This window comes from Poromitra crassiceps (genome assembly GCF_964638095.1).
Source record: "Poromitra crassiceps genome assembly, chromosome: 7".
Classification (NCBI taxonomy): Eukaryota; Metazoa; Chordata; class Actinopteri; order Beryciformes; family Melamphaidae; genus Poromitra; species Poromitra crassiceps.
In genome coordinates, this window is record NC_139628.1 from 54,629,575 (window position 1) to 54,646,612 (window position 17,038).

At 46.7% G+C, this 17,038-nt stretch overlaps 1 pseudogene across 1 annotated transcript; it reads right to left on the bottom strand.

Moving 5' to 3' along the window:
• Positions 1-12,505: 12,505 nt before the first annotated feature.
• Positions 12,506-13,453, bottom strand: LOC310779713 (radial spoke head protein 3 homolog pseudogene; annotated as a pseudogene). Its single transcript has one exon. The product of its transcript is annotated as a radial spoke head protein 3 homolog pseudogene (transcript).
• Positions 13,454-17,038: the final 3,585 nt, after the last annotated feature.

Consider the following 17,038-nt stretch of genomic DNA (forward strand, 5'->3'; position numbering starts at 1 on the left):
GCATCCCTGTTTTTAAGTTAAAACAGCCCCAAAATATGGTGGGGGTGCAATTATCGGCGGGGGTGCAAAACTCGGCATGACACCTGTCATCGGTGCAGTGACAGGAGTTTCTGCATGTACAACACGGTAAAGGAATTCCCTTCAGTTAGCTCAGTTGACTTTTAATAACTTGTGCCTGGGCGTGTGTGCACAATACAAATTGATTGATTGATACAAAGGAAAGTCTAGTTAAATATGAGGTCTGCGCACATGGTCATCATGTGTGCAGACCAGGCAGGGACACCTGGAAAAATATTAGTGGTGTATTATATATTATAAATAATTATATAGTGAATATTTTTATTATTAAGTTGTGTTATGTATTTAGCAGACACTTATCCACAACACACAAAAACAAGGAGAGAAGCATACATTTTTGTTGTGACCAAATTGTACAATCAAACTTTATTTGCATGAAACATTGAATGGACTCCCTCCATTCAACAGAACTATAAACAACATAAAATATGGAGCAACTAGCTCACCACACATGTAAGGTCAGATCACAGTATATATGCAGTGTTTATAAATCTCAGAAGTTATAATATCAGTTTGTTTTTATCATGGATATTTAAAAGTAATAATCACAGACTGTAAGGTGATGCTGTATAGCTTCTTCTGTACCACAGCGCCATCTGCTGGCTTCAGAAAAGCAAGACCTTTTTCATTGGCATAAATATTTTTTTGTTTTTCCAGGAGCCAGTGGAAACGCACTGAATTTCCAGCTGTACCTCCTGGAAGGCCTGAAGAGGTGGAACCAGGATCGGGGGGCTGCGGCGGTGTCTCCTGCATAACTACTGATAATGGGGCCAATATTGGGGCAGCCATCAGACAGTTAAAATGGCTGTGGTTAAAATGTTTTGGTCACAACCTGAACACTGCCATAAACAACACACTTCAGCAGCAGAAGGCCATCACTGATCAGGTAATCGACACTGCTTTTTCCCACAGCTGGTTAGGAAGACGTGAGCTGCACAAAGCACAAGAGGAGCTGAAACTCCTTCAGCACTCCTTGAACACTGTAAATAAAAGTGTGGGCCGTTCTCCTATGTCACGTGCATGTTTGCATGTTGCACAAAAATCGTATATACGGAAGATGAACACTCCAACTAGTACAAAAAAAACTTAGTACAACAAAAACTTTAACTGGCGATTTTTTACATTTGTTGTCTGCGCAGCCCACCACACAACAGCTTTTAGCTATGTTTAATTCAAGGAAAATGACGCTGGTGTGTGGAAATGAACGGAGCTTTTCCCCCGTGATGGGCGTGGCCTATTTCGTGCAGTGTCTCTATGGGGCCAATATTGGGGCAGCCATCGGACAGTTCAAATGGCTGTGGGGACCCAAGAAAGTACAGTGTCGATTCGAATGTTGTGCAATTCGACCAATCAGAACATGGCTTTCACCTATCTCGAAAACCGTTCGTCCGATCAACTTCAAACTTGGTTTGATACAACTATCATGATTTTTTTGTCTTTTGCTGCTTTAGTCTTTTGTCCTCCAGCCACTGCTCCTTCGTAACAGCCTCTACAGAGGGGCAGTATATATACCCCTTGTATTGGCTGTGTCCAGTCGTGGTTGTCCTAAACTGCCCGCATTTGTGGCACGTGTTGTGCACTACGTGGCGGGTCTGGTGACGGAGTGGAGGACGAGCAGGAGGGGCAGACACGGCCTGTGGAATGCAAAACACGAAAGGCCCCTGTGAAGTCGCTGGAGCCAGCATCACCAGCTGAGGTACCGGGGGTGGAGCAGGGCAGAGCTGCCGCTGTGGACGCGGCCTCACAGCTGCTGGTGTCGCAGCTGCGGGCGAGATCTTTCTCTTCACCTGGCCCACAGTGCTGCCGGGCAGGTGGTGCTGGTGAGCCGGGCCTGGTAGGGCGGGTGCAGACGGGGGGCGCACATCAGCAGGGAGGAGAGTGTCAGGGAAGAGCTGCTGTTGTGGAGGCGGCATCGCAGCCGCTGGTGTCGCAGCTGCAGGCAACATCCTCCTCCTAACCTGCGCCTGGCCCACAGTGCTGCCGGGCAGGTGGTACTGGTGAGCCGGGCCTGGTGGGGGGGGTGCAGACGGGGGGCGCACATTAGCAGGGAGGAGAGTGTCCCCCGCTGCAGACAAGCGGCTGGGCAGCTTCAGCCCCTGCATCACCACCGCGTTTTCCTGCCTCTTCACCCTCTTGTTGTGCCACTGCACCAGGGTGGTGTGGCTCACGTCCACCAGCTGCATGGTGGTCTGCTGCATGACATCCCCACTGTCCAGAATGCGCTCCCTGATGTTCCTGTAGTCCTTCAGGATGAGATTCCATCTGAACACTGTGCCAGTCCCCCTCTTCTTGGGACTGCAGTGGATGAGACAGAGCCTGATGAAGACCTTCTCCATCAGGCGGGAGCAATCTGGCCACTGGCCCTGCTTCTTTTTAGGATACCTGAACCTCCCCGTGTTCAGCTTGGTCTGGTGTCTGGCAACAAACACCACCCTCTGCTTGTCATAGGCCAGCAGGTTCTGCCACAGAGCAACAATGTTGCTCGCCTAAGCAGAGAGAGAACACAACAACACATGAGAAAACAAAAACATGTGAACATGTATGACAGGGCACAGAGTGAAAGTAGCAATACAATAAATGTTCCTGACCTGCTGGTTGGTGATGACCCGACAGGGCTGGTTCCTCAGCTCCACCAGAACCTCTGCCAAGCTGTCCACTCTTTCTATGCCTGGCATGCAATACTCATCCATAGCCTGAAAAAACAAACAGAGATGAACAACAAAATTTAAGGACAGTGAAGTTGGACAAAACGCAGAGTGATTTTATTTCTTTACACATAATTATGTATTTATATACCCCGGACTCTTCAGGAGATGTTGAGGACGCAGCAGGCTGGGAGGAGGCAGCAGCAGGCTGGGAGGAGGCAGCAGCAGGCTGGGAGAAGGCAGCAGCAGGCTGGGAGAAGGCAGCAGCAGGCTGGGAGAAGGCAGCAGCAGGCTGGTAGGAGGCAGCAGCAGGCTGGGAGAAGGCAGCAGCAGGCTGGGAGGAGGCAGCAGCAGGCTGGGAGAAGGCAGCAGCAGGCTGGGAGAAGGCAGCAGCAGGCTGGGAGAAGGCAGCAGCAGGCTGTGAGGAGGCAGCAGCAGGCTGGGAGGAGGAGGCAGCAGGCTGGGAGAAGGCAGCAGCAGGCTGGGAGGAGGAGGCAGCAGGCTGGGAGGAGGCAGCAGCAGGCTGGGAGGAGGCAGCAGCAGGCTGGGAGGAGGCAGCAGCAGGCTGGGAGAAGGCAGCAGCAGCAGGCTGTGAGGAGGCAGCAGCAGGCTGGGAGAAGGCAGCAGCAGGCTGGGAGGAGGCAGCAGCAGGCTGGGAGGAGGCAGCAGCAGGCTGGGAGAAGGCAGCAGCAGGCTGGAAGAAGGCAGCAGCAGGCTGGAAGAAGGCAGCAGCAGCAGGCTGTGAGGAGGCAGCAGCAGGCTGTGAGGAGGCAGCAGCAGGCTGGGAGGAGGCAGCAGCAGGCTGGGAGAAGGCAGCAGCAGGCTGGGAGAAGGCAGCAGCAGGCTGGGAGGAGGCAGCAGCAGGCTGGGAGAAGGCAGCAGCAGGCTGGGAGGAGGCAGCAGCAGGCTGGGAGGAGGCAGCAGCAGGCTGGAAGAAGGCAGCAGCAGGCTGGGAGGAGGCAGCAGCAGGCTGGGAGAAGGCAGCAGCAGGAGGCTGTGAGGAGGCAGCAGCAGGCTGGGAGAAGGCAGCAGCAGGCTGGGAGGAGGCAGCAGCAGGCTGGGAGGAGGCAGCAGCAGGCTGGAAGAAGGCAGCAGCAGCAGGCTGTGAGGAGGCAGCAGCAGGCTGGGAGAAGGCAGCAGCAGCAGGCTGGAAGAAGGCAGCAGCAGGCTGGAAGAAGGCAGCAGCAGCAGGCTGTGAGGAGGCAGCAGCAGGCTGGGAGGAGGCAGCAGCAGGCTGGGAGAAGGCAGCAGCAGCAGGCTGGGAGAAGGCAGCAGCAGGCTGGAAGGAAGACGCACATCCATCCTGCTTCTCATTAAGCACCAGCTCCTTCCTTCCTCCCTCCTTCCCCTCCTCTGTCCTCTCTTTCTTCTTTTACTCTTCCTCTCTTGTCTTCTCTTCCTTTCTCTCCTCTCTCACCTCTTCTTCTCTCATCCCTCTCTCATCGTGCTCTTCCTCTCCCTGAGCCTGACTTGAGCCGCAGCGCTGCTTTCGAACCTCACAGACGTCTTCAGGGTCCCAGCTGATGCCGTAGCGGAGCCTCTCAACCATGAACCATACCCTCACCTGGTCCGGGTGCAGTGAGCAGCGGTGTGCCAGTGCAGCCATCTCCCTCTGCGCTGGGTATGGTAACGTGATAAAGGCATCGTGGAGCTCTGCTACACCGTGCAGCTGCAGGCTGATGTGGTCTGAGAGCACCCACACAAGTTTCTTATCTTCAGACACCAGGGGGAGACACACTGTAGTGTTCTGGTTGAGTGTGAAAGCCGCTGGGGCGAGGCCACTCTCTGACGACGCCTGAGTCTTTCCACTGGTGGCTGGAGGGCATGGTGGAAGAGAGGGGGGTTTCTGAGGGGAGGTGGAGCCTGGCTGAGGTTGGAGGTTAGGGGGTCTGGGTCTCTGAGTTGAGGTTGATTCCTCAGTCTTCTCTCTGGTCCTGAGAGGCCCTCTGTCGAGTGTCACCCTCACGCTCATCTGTGGTTATGAATGCTGTAAAGAGAAAAGATAAGAGCTGATTTTCAAAATGCTATCAATATCTATACATTTTGGGAAAACTTCATCATTCAATATCTCCACAAAATAATAGAGAATCCAGTCTGTTGTATTTTTTTCAACCCAAGACATAAATTGGCCAATCTCCTTTTAAAAGTAGTTGTTTTGTTCTATCAATCATTCTGTAAAGATGTAACTCTTTTCAAATGGCTGATTGCAGTGAGACTCTCCATATTATTAACATTGGCCCTGTAATAATCAAAATTATTATTACAATTGTTAACTGAAAAATGTAGGCCTTGTGGAGAGGATGGGCTCTAGTCTAGGGAATCTGTGAGAAAAAATGACCCAACCTTAAACAAATTGCAACAGAAATTATTTGTGTTGTATTCAGCTCTTGAAACCTTCCAATTTAACATACTGAAAAAAATCCCAGAAAATCCCAGTAGTGGAACATTCTCAAAATTGGCATTGTCTCCACAAAGGAGGTGATGTTTTCGGTGCCGTTTGTCTGACTGTTTGTCTGTTAGCAGGAGGATTACGGCAAAACTACTGGGCCGATTTTCATGAAACTTGGTGGAAGGGTGTAGCTTGGGCCAAGGAAGAACCCATTACATTTTGGAGCGGATCTGATCCGGGTCGGCTCAATGGAGGGGGCGGGGCTAGGGAAGAGAGTCTGTTGCTAGGGATAGGAAGGTCGTAGAGAGTCTGGATTCGAGAGGTGGGTAGGGGGCATGGACAGGTGTATCGGGGGGGAGTGTATGTGGGAGGTGGGAGCGGGTGTGGTCAGGAAAGGGGTGGGGCTAGGGAAAAGCTCTACCAAACATACTGTAACATAACAAAACAAAACAAAAAATGTAAGTGTGGCTAATATGTTCTAATAGTTAGTGGAAAAGGGTGAGTTTTCATGCACATCTTGTTCCCTCAGACAGCCATCGCAAACCATAACTTCATAGTCATGTCATTCACGAGTCTCGCATTGGAGGCAATTTGATTTCGGCAAGGCACAGCACAAGTTGTAGCTCAAACATGCAGACGAGTGGACAGGTAGGCTAAGTCTCCATATCTGAAGGTTATGGGTAAGTTGACCGCCCTTTATTGTCTGTTACCAATGACAGTCATTGTCTGTTACCATTCAAAGTAGGCTAGCTTAATAAGCACTTACTAGTTAGCTATAATAGGTATAGCTTAATAATAGCTTATTAAGATACTTGTACTATCTGTTATTCATTTTCTTTGTGCAAATAAACAATAAACAAACATAAATAAACAATAAACACTTACTCTGGAGATGATGTAGCCTACCACTTGTGCTCTTCTCCCTACTTATACTCCAACCACTTATAAAGCCTCAGCCAGGCGGTAATGCAACATAAAGGATGCCAACTGCCATAAAACACCACAGAAGGATTTATTACATCACTGATGACATCACAATTGCTCGAGTGACATCACTGATGACATCACAATTGCTCAAGTGACATCACTGATGACATCACAATTGCTCAAGTGACATCACTGATGACATCACAATTTCTCGAGTGACATCACTGATGACATCACAATTGCTCAAGTGACATCACTGATGACATCACTGATACATGACAATCGTGACATCACAATCGTGGCACACACACCGCCCGCCCACTTATTGGACCATAACATCAGAACCATTGATGGCCACAACACATTCCATGTTATGGGCATTATAGCTGGAGTTACACCAGAGAGCCAAACCAGTACCTCTGATAGCTGTGACATAGCAGCAGTTGGACACATCAATATCCACATGTGGAAATCAGAGACCCCTGGCCTTGCATCCATGTCCTATGGGAGGATTGAGAATGCCACAGGTGGGTGATTCTCATGAACATGGTACAACTCATAGCAAAACTCAAAGATATCAAGAAGATATCATGTAGGATCTAATTTCACCATTCAAATTGAAATTATAATCCACTAGGCATCTTGCACGCTACGCGAGCTTGCCTGCCTTGCAGCTCGCCGAGCTGGCCCTGCAGCTCGCATAAGCAGCTCGGCCGTTCCGCGGCCTCGCCCTGGCTGCTCCTTGATGGCATACTTCAGGGATGCTGGATCACCTGTCCTGGAGCTGGCAACATACAGCTGTCCATGGCTGAAGACTGAAGCCAGACTCCCACTTCTTTCAGTGTCTGCCCCTGGGACTTGATTTTGCTCTTTGCTCAGTGACATCACTGATTATGTCACAACTGCTTTTATGACATCACTGATGACATCACAACCTCTTATGACATGCCTGATGATATCACAATGCCTCTGACATCACTGATGATGTCACAACTTATCACATCACTGATGACATCATCACTGAGACTGTGTGTGTGTGTGTGTGTGTGTGTGTGTGTGTGTGTGTGTGTGTGTGTGTGTGTGTGTGTGTGTGTGTGTGAGTGGATTTTTGACATCACTGATGTAATCAGTGGGACAGACAGACAAACAGACAGAGCCCTAGCTCCCTTAGATAGATAGATGTGCTCATTTTTTTTATGTATTTCCAGACACTTTTAGAGACACTGTGAGGGAATAAATTCATTACCGTAACACATTTTTAATTGGAAATATGAAACAACAAACTTTTTTTTTCAATGGCAAGCACTTCAATATGCTCATGGGTAATGGGTATCACCCAAAATGTGTATGATTAACAAATGCGAAGTTGTAGCTAACATTGTGAGAAATGACATGTTGTATTACGACTACATACTTACATGAGAAAATAAAAATCTGTTCTACTTAGAGTTAGAGACTCAACAACCATTTCTGTGGATTCCTTGCCCCCAAAAATGTGGAAATAGACACCAAATGTGTAATTCTAGGTCTAGTTGGAGTCAAGATATGGCCAACATTTTAATAATGGCAGCCTTTTGAAAAAATGTCATTTTAACATACTTCCACTAATGGGATTTTCTGGGATTTTTAATATAGTGTTTCGGGCATCAATATAAACATAAAAATGTGAAAATAAATTCTGTTGCAATTAGTTTAAGGTCAAACCTTATTTTCCCTAGACTAATAGTAGAGCAAGCATGAGCAGTAGCTATGAGTATTATTATAACTAGGGTTACTCTTGTCTGAACATGACATTTGCTCAAACTTGCAAACTACTACAAGGTAGGGGGGGGGGGAGTGGCATTCCAATGCAAGCCAATTTGATTAAAATGAATCTAGCGCCAACATTAGCCAGCATGTAGCTATCAAATGAACATGCTAGCAGGCAGCTAGCTAACGCTGTTTACACTGTAACGTTATAACGCTAAAACGCTGTTAGCTCTCACGGGCAGCTCGCTGCTAGCTAACATTGGGGTAGTGCATCATAGAAACAATACGTTTACGCTAAGTCAGCTAAAGTTTATGATACTCACTCGCAATTACACGACTTGAAAGAGACTATAGTATTGAGTTGGCATATTAAATGTCTATGACATGTTTGTTTTTTATTATTATTGGTTACTTATACTGTACCTACCGTAGTACCGTTCCTTGTCTTGACTTGTTCGCAAGCAGCACGTTTTCGTCCAGCCAGCAGGTGCAGTGACAGGAGTTTCTGCCTGTACAACACGGTAAAGGAATTCCCTTCAGTTAGCTCAGTTGACTTTTTAATAACGTGCCTGGGTGTGTGTGCACAATACAAATGTATTGATTGATACGAAGGAAAGTCTAGTGGAAAGTCGAAGTCCCTGCGCACATGGTCATCATGTGTGCAGACCAGACCAGGCAGGTTGTTGTTTTAACCCGCACAATTTATTTCCTCTAACTTCAATTCTCTTGCCTTCAGCTCTGATGTCTGTGGAGGAAATGGCCAAAGGTATCATAATGATGATCCAATCCAAACTAGGTGAGTTTTTGATGAACAAATTCTATGATGTGACATTGTTATGTGGACTGTGGAGTCCTTCTGCCTAGGGACACATGGTATCCAGCCATATGAATCGCTATGCAAATTCAAATCGTGCTGAAAACTGCTATTCATAGGGGCTGGATACCACCAGCCTAAACTAGCGACAAATGATTAACATAAAACTTTCTCCAGAATGCAGCGGCAACAGTGTTCACATAGTGCTACAGCAGCCAACTATTCATATGCCTAATAAGTTATTTATTTTAGGGATTGTTTGCAACAGGCACTTTGGTTGCAATTACATGTTGGTCCACTGTGTGTGGCGCTGCTCCTTGTTATTGTATTGGCTTTACGGCAACAATTTACTTTACGTCCCATCTCTAATCTGTGACAATTTGGCGTGGGTGAATTCGCGTTCTCTATGTCTAGCTTCTACATGTGTGTAGAGAATTAGTGCCGTAGAGACCAAAGGCTTTATATGGTCGACACGTGTTTAGCAATGAGTAAACGGTCTGTGCGCAAATCCCACAACTGCCGTGGTTTGAGTCTGTCATGTTAGCTGGCTATCCAGGAAGCTAACAGAAGCTACACAACACCCCCCAAACTTACATGTTACATGTTTTTCAGTTTTTATCGCCCTCTCTAGCCTAATTATAACCTTTAACTAGGCTACTGCTTGTATAACCAGCAGAGGGAGCCAAAGGATCACCTTAATAACGAACATTACTTGTTGCTCGCCTGTTGTTGCTCTTTAAATGGAACCGTGAACGCACCCCTTTGAGTTTTTACGCAATTGTCACGGTTAATTTATTTTCTGAGACATATAGCTAGCCTACAATGTTTTCCACCAAAGTACTACGAAAATGATAGATAAAAAAGCAATATGTCCATCAACATGAATACACGGCGCATGCGCAGTTCACTGCTCAGCTTCCCTTTACGGAAGTGGAATTCCTTCATTCATGTAACGATAAAGAGATTCACATAGGCTTATTTGTGTGATTTCCTGGAATAGTACTTTTACTTGAGTGAATTTTCGCTAAAGTAACAATGTTGTACTTGAGTAGGATTTGTCACGACTCTTATTCCACTTCCGGAAACACTACTGCCTTGTAGTCTGTCTCCTCCTCCCCCACAAGGCTCAGAGACAAAAGAGCAGGACTGTGCAGTGTGCTGCCAGCTTGTCTCTGTGGCGCAATTGGTTAGCGCGTTCGGCTGTTAACCGAAAGGTTGGTGGTTCGAGCCCACCCAGGGACGACAAGATTTTTGTTTTTGTGAGGAATGGGACTGTATTATTGTCACTGCTCTGGGCGTAAAGGCAATATCAGACGCAATACTAGTCAGTCATTTTCTCTTCAATCTATTACCCCAAAATTTGGTCAGATCAGATTTCCTACTGCATTGACATTCTTGTTGCTGTTTCCCCATTCCCCATTCAGGGATCATTGTGAACGTATCCGCTGCTTTGCCCCTGTTGTCGTGCAAATACTGAGTACACTATAAAATACCTGTTTATAAAAAAAAAGGCGAAGGTTAAATTTGAATAAAGAAATCGTCCCTGGGTGGGCTTGAACCACCAACCTTTCGGTTAACAGCCGAACGCGCTAACCGATTGCGCCACAGAGACCACGTCATGGCTCAAAAGGGGGTGAGGCTTATAACATTAACTCTCCACCATGAACCTGGTACAGTGTAAGACGTTAAAGTATCAGAAATTAATTATGAAAACTGAATTCAAAATACTGCAAGTGAATTGATAAAAGCAGTAAAGGTGCCAGTGACACAGTGACATTCATCAGTGATTGCCAGTGACCTGGTCACTTTCTTTCTTTTGTGGGAAAAGAAAGAAACAATGCAAACAAGACAGTTAAGTCAATGGTGTAACTTCGCTAGAATCTTCATCTATGACTATGAGTATAACAAGTTACTAGTTGTGCAGTTTGTGAACGAAACATACCCCGTTCAAGACAACTCGGACTACCGGAAAAATGTCAACGAGTTGACGTCATATCCACATCAAAATGGTGACTTGTATCGTTAATGGTAATCACAGTTATTATAAAGACGTTGTCAATGTTTTAACACAAAATTTGATGTCTCAATTATGTAATGTTAACGTTAATATGTGGTTGTGTCATCTATGTTTCACTCTGATTAGAGCAATATGTGAAATTCACCATTCGGTTAGCGTTGTTAGCCAGTAGGTAGCTACAATGCTACACGGGTTGCTATAGCAACCTATAACCTGTGTTTGGTTCCCCCCCCCCCCCCGAGTTGGAACTGCAGCGTGAATGCAAATATGTCCAAGGCGGAGGTTCCGACACGAAACTTACGGCGGTCCGAGTTGTCATGAATGCGGTATTAGCTTCAAACATGAGCACACACAGGGCTGATGACATCTGCACCGATGACATCACAATTGCTCGAGTGACATCACTGATGACATCATTACCAATGACATCACAATTGATCGAGTGATATTACTGATGACATCACAGATGACATCACAATTTCGAGTGACATCACTTGTGACATCACGATTGCTCAAGTGTGAATGTAGAATAGCCCCCCCCCCCCCCCAAATTATGACATATTTATGACATTATCATTAGGTTGTCCTCCACCGCAGGTGGAGTATAAGGTTTGCAGGGGAAGGCATCTCCTCCATTCACACTTCCATTCTTAAAAGTCACCCTGTGCGCTTTGCCTGTTCATACCGGCCACAGAACTGTTTCCTTTCCATGCCCATCATGTTCATGGATTAGGTCATTCACACTGCCCGCTCGCGTCCCGTCTATGTTGGCTATGCGTTCACATGCGTGTCCCGCGTCCGTTTGGAGTGTTGGTCGTGCACGTGGTATCCAAATTATATCTCTGTCCTTCTCCGCGTGCCACAGCGCGCATTTCACAGGAAAATACCATAGCAAACACTATATGGCACAGAAGCACAGGTATATTAAACTATCAACTCACCAGCGTCTTTCTTTCACTGTTGTTGAGGAATCTATCTGCACTGATGCACGTTTTAAATGCAATTATGTTTGAATTATCACTTGCCTTTTGAAAATTGCATCTGGTCCACCCAGAACTGTATGACATCATCAGTGACCTGGCCCATTTTCTTTGTTTCGTGGCGACATAGACTGCAGACATATGGACAGACCCCTCGGCCCCTACTGGCCACGCCGTAAAGATACTTATTTCAGGATCAATGTTATGATATGGTATCACAATAGGGCGCTAGTGTATATCTCAAGAGGATCATCGATATTGATATTCCTCTTTTTGTCCCACCCCTACGGATGTCATAAATCACTGATGATGTCACAGACATGCATGACATCACTGATGAGGTCATAAGTCGCTGATGATGTCATGCAGTTCTAAACAGCTCGGCCTGGTGGCTAGTGATGATGTCATGTTATGTTACATCGAGTGCAGACAACAGGTGAAGCCAGTCTGCCCCACAAGGCGGCGGCGGCAAACCATCCTCATCATCTTCCTCACTAAACCATCCTCATCATCCTCTTCACTAAACCTAATCTCGAGGGCACATGAGGCACTCAGACTCTTTCAACCTCTGTTCTAAGGATTGACACAGAGTTTTCTTTTTCTTTTTGGTGTGACCAAACTCATGACAGACCCCTGAATAGTGTTTTGGCAAATTTTGGAGGCGATCGGAGGAATGGCGTGCCTACATTATAATGTAGGATTCTTCCTCAATCATCATCTTCCTCCTCAGACTCCTCTATCCGTGTTAACCATATCCTCCTGTGCAGCTTGCTGCTCCTCGCTGCTTTCAGCGCCTGCACCTCTTGCAGTCGGGTCCAGGTTCCAGTCGGGTCCAGGTTCCAGTCGGGCCCAGTCGGGTCCAGGTTCCAGTCGGGTCCAGTCGGGTGCAGCTTGTGTGATTTCTGTTCACTGTACTGAGTACTGAGTGGCGTCATAGATGAGCATGTCCAGCAGCTCTCTTGTGACATCTATCTGCTCCAGATTGTTGTTAGTCTCAGCCATCAGCCAGGGGAAGAAGTTTGTCTCAATATCTTTCTGCACAGGGTCGTAAAAGTATCCGTGGGTCTTCAGTGTGGTGAAGACCGATGGCATGAGGTCAGCCAGGTAGTTCTGGGTGTAGGCCCGGGCAGCGATCTTCTGCGCAGTCTCTTGCTCTTGCCTCCGCGCCTCCCTCTGCTGGTCCAGCCTGCGCTCCTTCTCTTGGTGGTGCCGTCTCTCCTGCTCCTCCAGCCGCTGCACCTCGGCCAGCTGGGCGTTGCGGAGCTCCTCAAAAACCTTCTGTTGGGTCCTCAGGCAGGCCAGCTCCTCCTCCTCCATCACCTCCAACAGGGACTGCTCCACAGTCTTCCCCACCAGCACCTCCAACAGCGGCCGCACCTCCCGGTCGAAGTCAAACAACTCGCCCTCCTCGATCTGCGTGGCGACGTCTTTGCCAGATTTGGCCGGTATGAAGAGTGGAGTGGCCGGTCTGTCCAGAAAAGGGTCAGTCTGGCACTCAACGTTGGCGCCCTCTATCTGATCGCTCAGCTCCTCGAGATAAAGCTCCGTTTGTACATCGATGTGCTTCCTGCCCTCCAGGGGCTCAGGAGTGTCTTGTCTGAGCAGGTCTCTAGCCCGTCTGCGAGACAGGGCTCTCCTCTTGGCTTCCTGCTGTCTGTAGACCTCCGAAGACTCTGGCTGAGCGATAGTCTGGACATGCCGGGCGTACGTGTTGCCCCTGACGATGCGCCGGTCATACATGATGTTTCCATAAGTGCTTTGTACGTCATTCAGTTCTGTGTTCAGCTCCCGATACTTGGTGCGGTTTGGAACAGGCTTCGGACGACTTGAGAAAGTGTACGTGGCGTTTGCCATCTCCTTCGGAGGCTGTAAAACCGATTTCATTCTTAAAATTAGGCAACTGTACTAGTGCAGTGCCCGTTTACTCACTCACTGAATTGGACTTTCACTCACTGAGTGCGGTGACAGTATCCCGGTCCTTATAGCCTCTGCAGGGAAGGATTTATGAGATGACTGGTGATGTCACAATTGCACGATGATGTCATCAGTGATGTCACTCGAGCAACTGTGATGTCATCAGTGAGCGATGTCATCAGTGCTGTCACTTGAGCAATTGTGATGTCATGAATGAGTCATCATTCATGGCATTAACTGACATAGAGCTCAACAGGCACGTAACTTTTCGTGACGTAATTTGCCCCGGAAGTAAGTTCCGCGTCCATTTTCTCCATAGACATTTTGATAAATCCAAATATACTGAGTTTTAAGGCTCGAACCAAGCCAACACGTGATCCAGAGAATCTTGAGTGACCATAAAACATTCGGTTTAAGCGAGAACAAAAAATAACAATGATTTCCCCACCCGTTGTTATTTTTTGTTCTAGCAAAATAAGATTATGGGGCATGGTGCAATTCTATTTTAAATTTCACCCACAAAATCCACAAAAAAGACAAATTATCATCAAAAATGATTATTTTCCGCCACTTTATGGTGAATATCACTGTCTCACAAGCATAATATAGAAAACTTCCAAACATGAGTCCCCCTGACCTCCCACAGCAGTCTCTGTGGCGCAATTGGTTAGCGCGTTCGGCTGTTAACCGAAAGGTTGGTGGTTCAAGCCCACCCAGGGACGGAGGTTTTTCATTCCTACTGCCACTGATAGGCATTTACAACCTTTCACCTACAGTGTCATTTACAGCCAACTGCTCGTTCACATCATTCTGCTGTACTTGTTAAAAGTTGTTTCGGCAGGCAGCTAGTCTCGCCATACCGTCTGTACTTCGTGGGGGAGAATCATGCACCAACCGGAATGGGAAGCAGAAAGGCGGGTCTTCCGCTCATTAGTCCAATCAGAATCCAATATGCCGCATTCGCGTGTCGTGATTGGTCGGATTCCGTAGAACTTCCTTCCAGTCTGAAGGTTTTTTTTCCCAACTTCCTTGTGCATGTTCTGGGGGTGTAACGTACAGACTGTATATAGCTGCATTCGCCGGATGTAGATGATACAGTCTGTTTTAAGAGAGTAGCAGGCAGCAGGTTGCACTACAGATGCCTATCTCATAATTAACCAAGTAACTTATTTGTCAGGATTTAGCGCTCATTTCTCTGGTGGAGACTCTGGAGACGATGCACCATGGGTGCACTTTTTTGGGCTGGGTGACCAAGCTCATGCCGAAATTTGGCACTGCACTCTTGTCGGGTCCCCAGCAGTGCATCCCCCAAGTTTGAAGTTGATCAGATGAACAGTGCTCGAGATACGTGAACGGTAAACCATTTTTTGTGCTGCCAGTAGGTGGCGCTATGACTATGCACCGTGCACGTTCATCCTATCGTGAGATAACAATAGGTTTTACATGTGGTGGACAGAGGGGGCGTTAAAAACCTGATGGCCTCAGTGTTAAAGGGACAGTGGCACACAGGGTCCATCATTAGCACGCCTCAGTTTTGATGATTCACTCTGCACCTGAGGGGCAAAACAATTTGACAGTTATCTTAATAAATGAAGAAGGGGTCACTTATGTTTGTAAGAGATATAATATGGAACAGAAGACAAGTAATGTTTACAAATGAAAGCTAAAGCTGGGTCTTATATGAACAAAGCCACGCCCCCTTTTGTAAGTACATACAGAAGTCTCTGTGGCGGTACCTGCGGCGCATGAGAGTGGTTTTGCCGACCAATAAGCTTCCAGGATATCTTATGGCGGCGTCCAGTAGACAGCCAATCACAGCAAGCAAAGTGGACAGAAAGTGGATGACGTCAGCACGTCATAACGTGGATGGGAGGAGGAGGAGGAGGAGGAGGAGGAGGAGGAGGAGGAGGAGTATCCCGTTGTGAGCGTGAGCCGGGTCAGCCATGTGTTGAAGTTGCCGCCCACGTCTAATTCAACGAGCATTGCCAATTCAGTTAACAGGTAAAACATATTACATTATGACTTCAGTGGTTGATCATGTAAACATAATTATGACGGTAATAATAGGCGGTTGGTTTAGCCAATATGGAATAAAAGTTACACAAAACAACTAGCGTTAGCGTTATTTTCTTTATTAAATGCTAGCTAACTGCGGCTTGATGTCAACAAGCTAACGCTATAGCCGTGAAATCAATGCATGTGAATGTTATACCGTTTAAGCTAACTTGCTTTACTGTGAACTTGTGAAATTAGAACGTTACTCGGCCATTGATTGACCGATATCCTTTTGTGTGACTTCTCCAGTCTTCTTTTAGCTCAGACAGCCAACTGTTACTTAACAACCTAATGTAACATTCATTTCATGGATAGTTCTGGATTATGTAGTTTATAGCTGATACTGTGAAAATGAGATTGGTTTATTAGGGCCTTATTAGGGCCTTTCTACAGTAGATGAACTGTTTTCTTCATGTTGGGGTGACTGAAATGCTATTTAAATTAAGTGTATGTTTGCCCATGTTTATGCTTGATAGTAGAAGATGACTTCCAAAAGTCATAAACCCATGGGCCATGATGAGTGGATGTCTCGACTGAAGAGGTTTGCTGCCTCTGGTGTCTGACCGGCTGATGCCGGAAACCGGCCCTCTGAGAGACGGAAGCATTGGTATTACCTCTATAATAAGGTAAAGCATCCCAGTGCATAAACATTGTCCCCTGCTTTTGACATGTATGTACATCCTAAAGAGGTACATGATAGATTATATCAGTTAAATCAATACGTGATACATGCATGGCCGTAACTAGCTATGAGGACGGGGAGGTCCGGACCTCCCCTAATATTTCAGAAAAAAAAAAAAAAAAAAAAAAAAAAATTATAAAACAATCTGCATGGAAAAGCATGAAAAACACGGGATCGCTTTTATTTTGAAACGAAAGGCAGGTCAGGCAGGAAGTCATCTGACGCCGTGTCCGCGGTAACTTGATTCCGAGAGAGCAGCAGCATGGTGGTGAGTGATGACTGTCTGTCTGCCTGGCGAGATAATTGAAGGTGAGCGAGCTGCGAGACAGTGAGCGAGTGAACGACAGACAGTGAGTGACACTGACATATTTTTTAGCAACAACCAAGAAAGTAAGTGTCTAGTCTGTCTCTTAAGTAATGTTACCTGTGTGACACGTTGGGATGCTACTGGCTAATCATGCATGATGCCAATTGCCAAGCTCCCGAAGTCAGGTATGCAGGTGGCTATATGCATGGTTTCAGTTTCATGACCCAATAAGTAACAAAAAGAGGTGGTGTAAAGTTAAAAACAACATAATATATTTTATTTTATTTTTCAATCATTCCTATCAGGAATAAATAAATGTCCCTCTGTATGTTTTTTTTTATTATCGATGATGACTTTGTGTGTTGTGTACGGCTTGGGTTGTGTACCTGTGTTTGTAGGTGTCATTTTGATATGAATTTGGCTAAAACAGTTTGTGTTTGTTAGTTACAATTATGTTGACAGGAGAGCTGAGCAGGTGGTG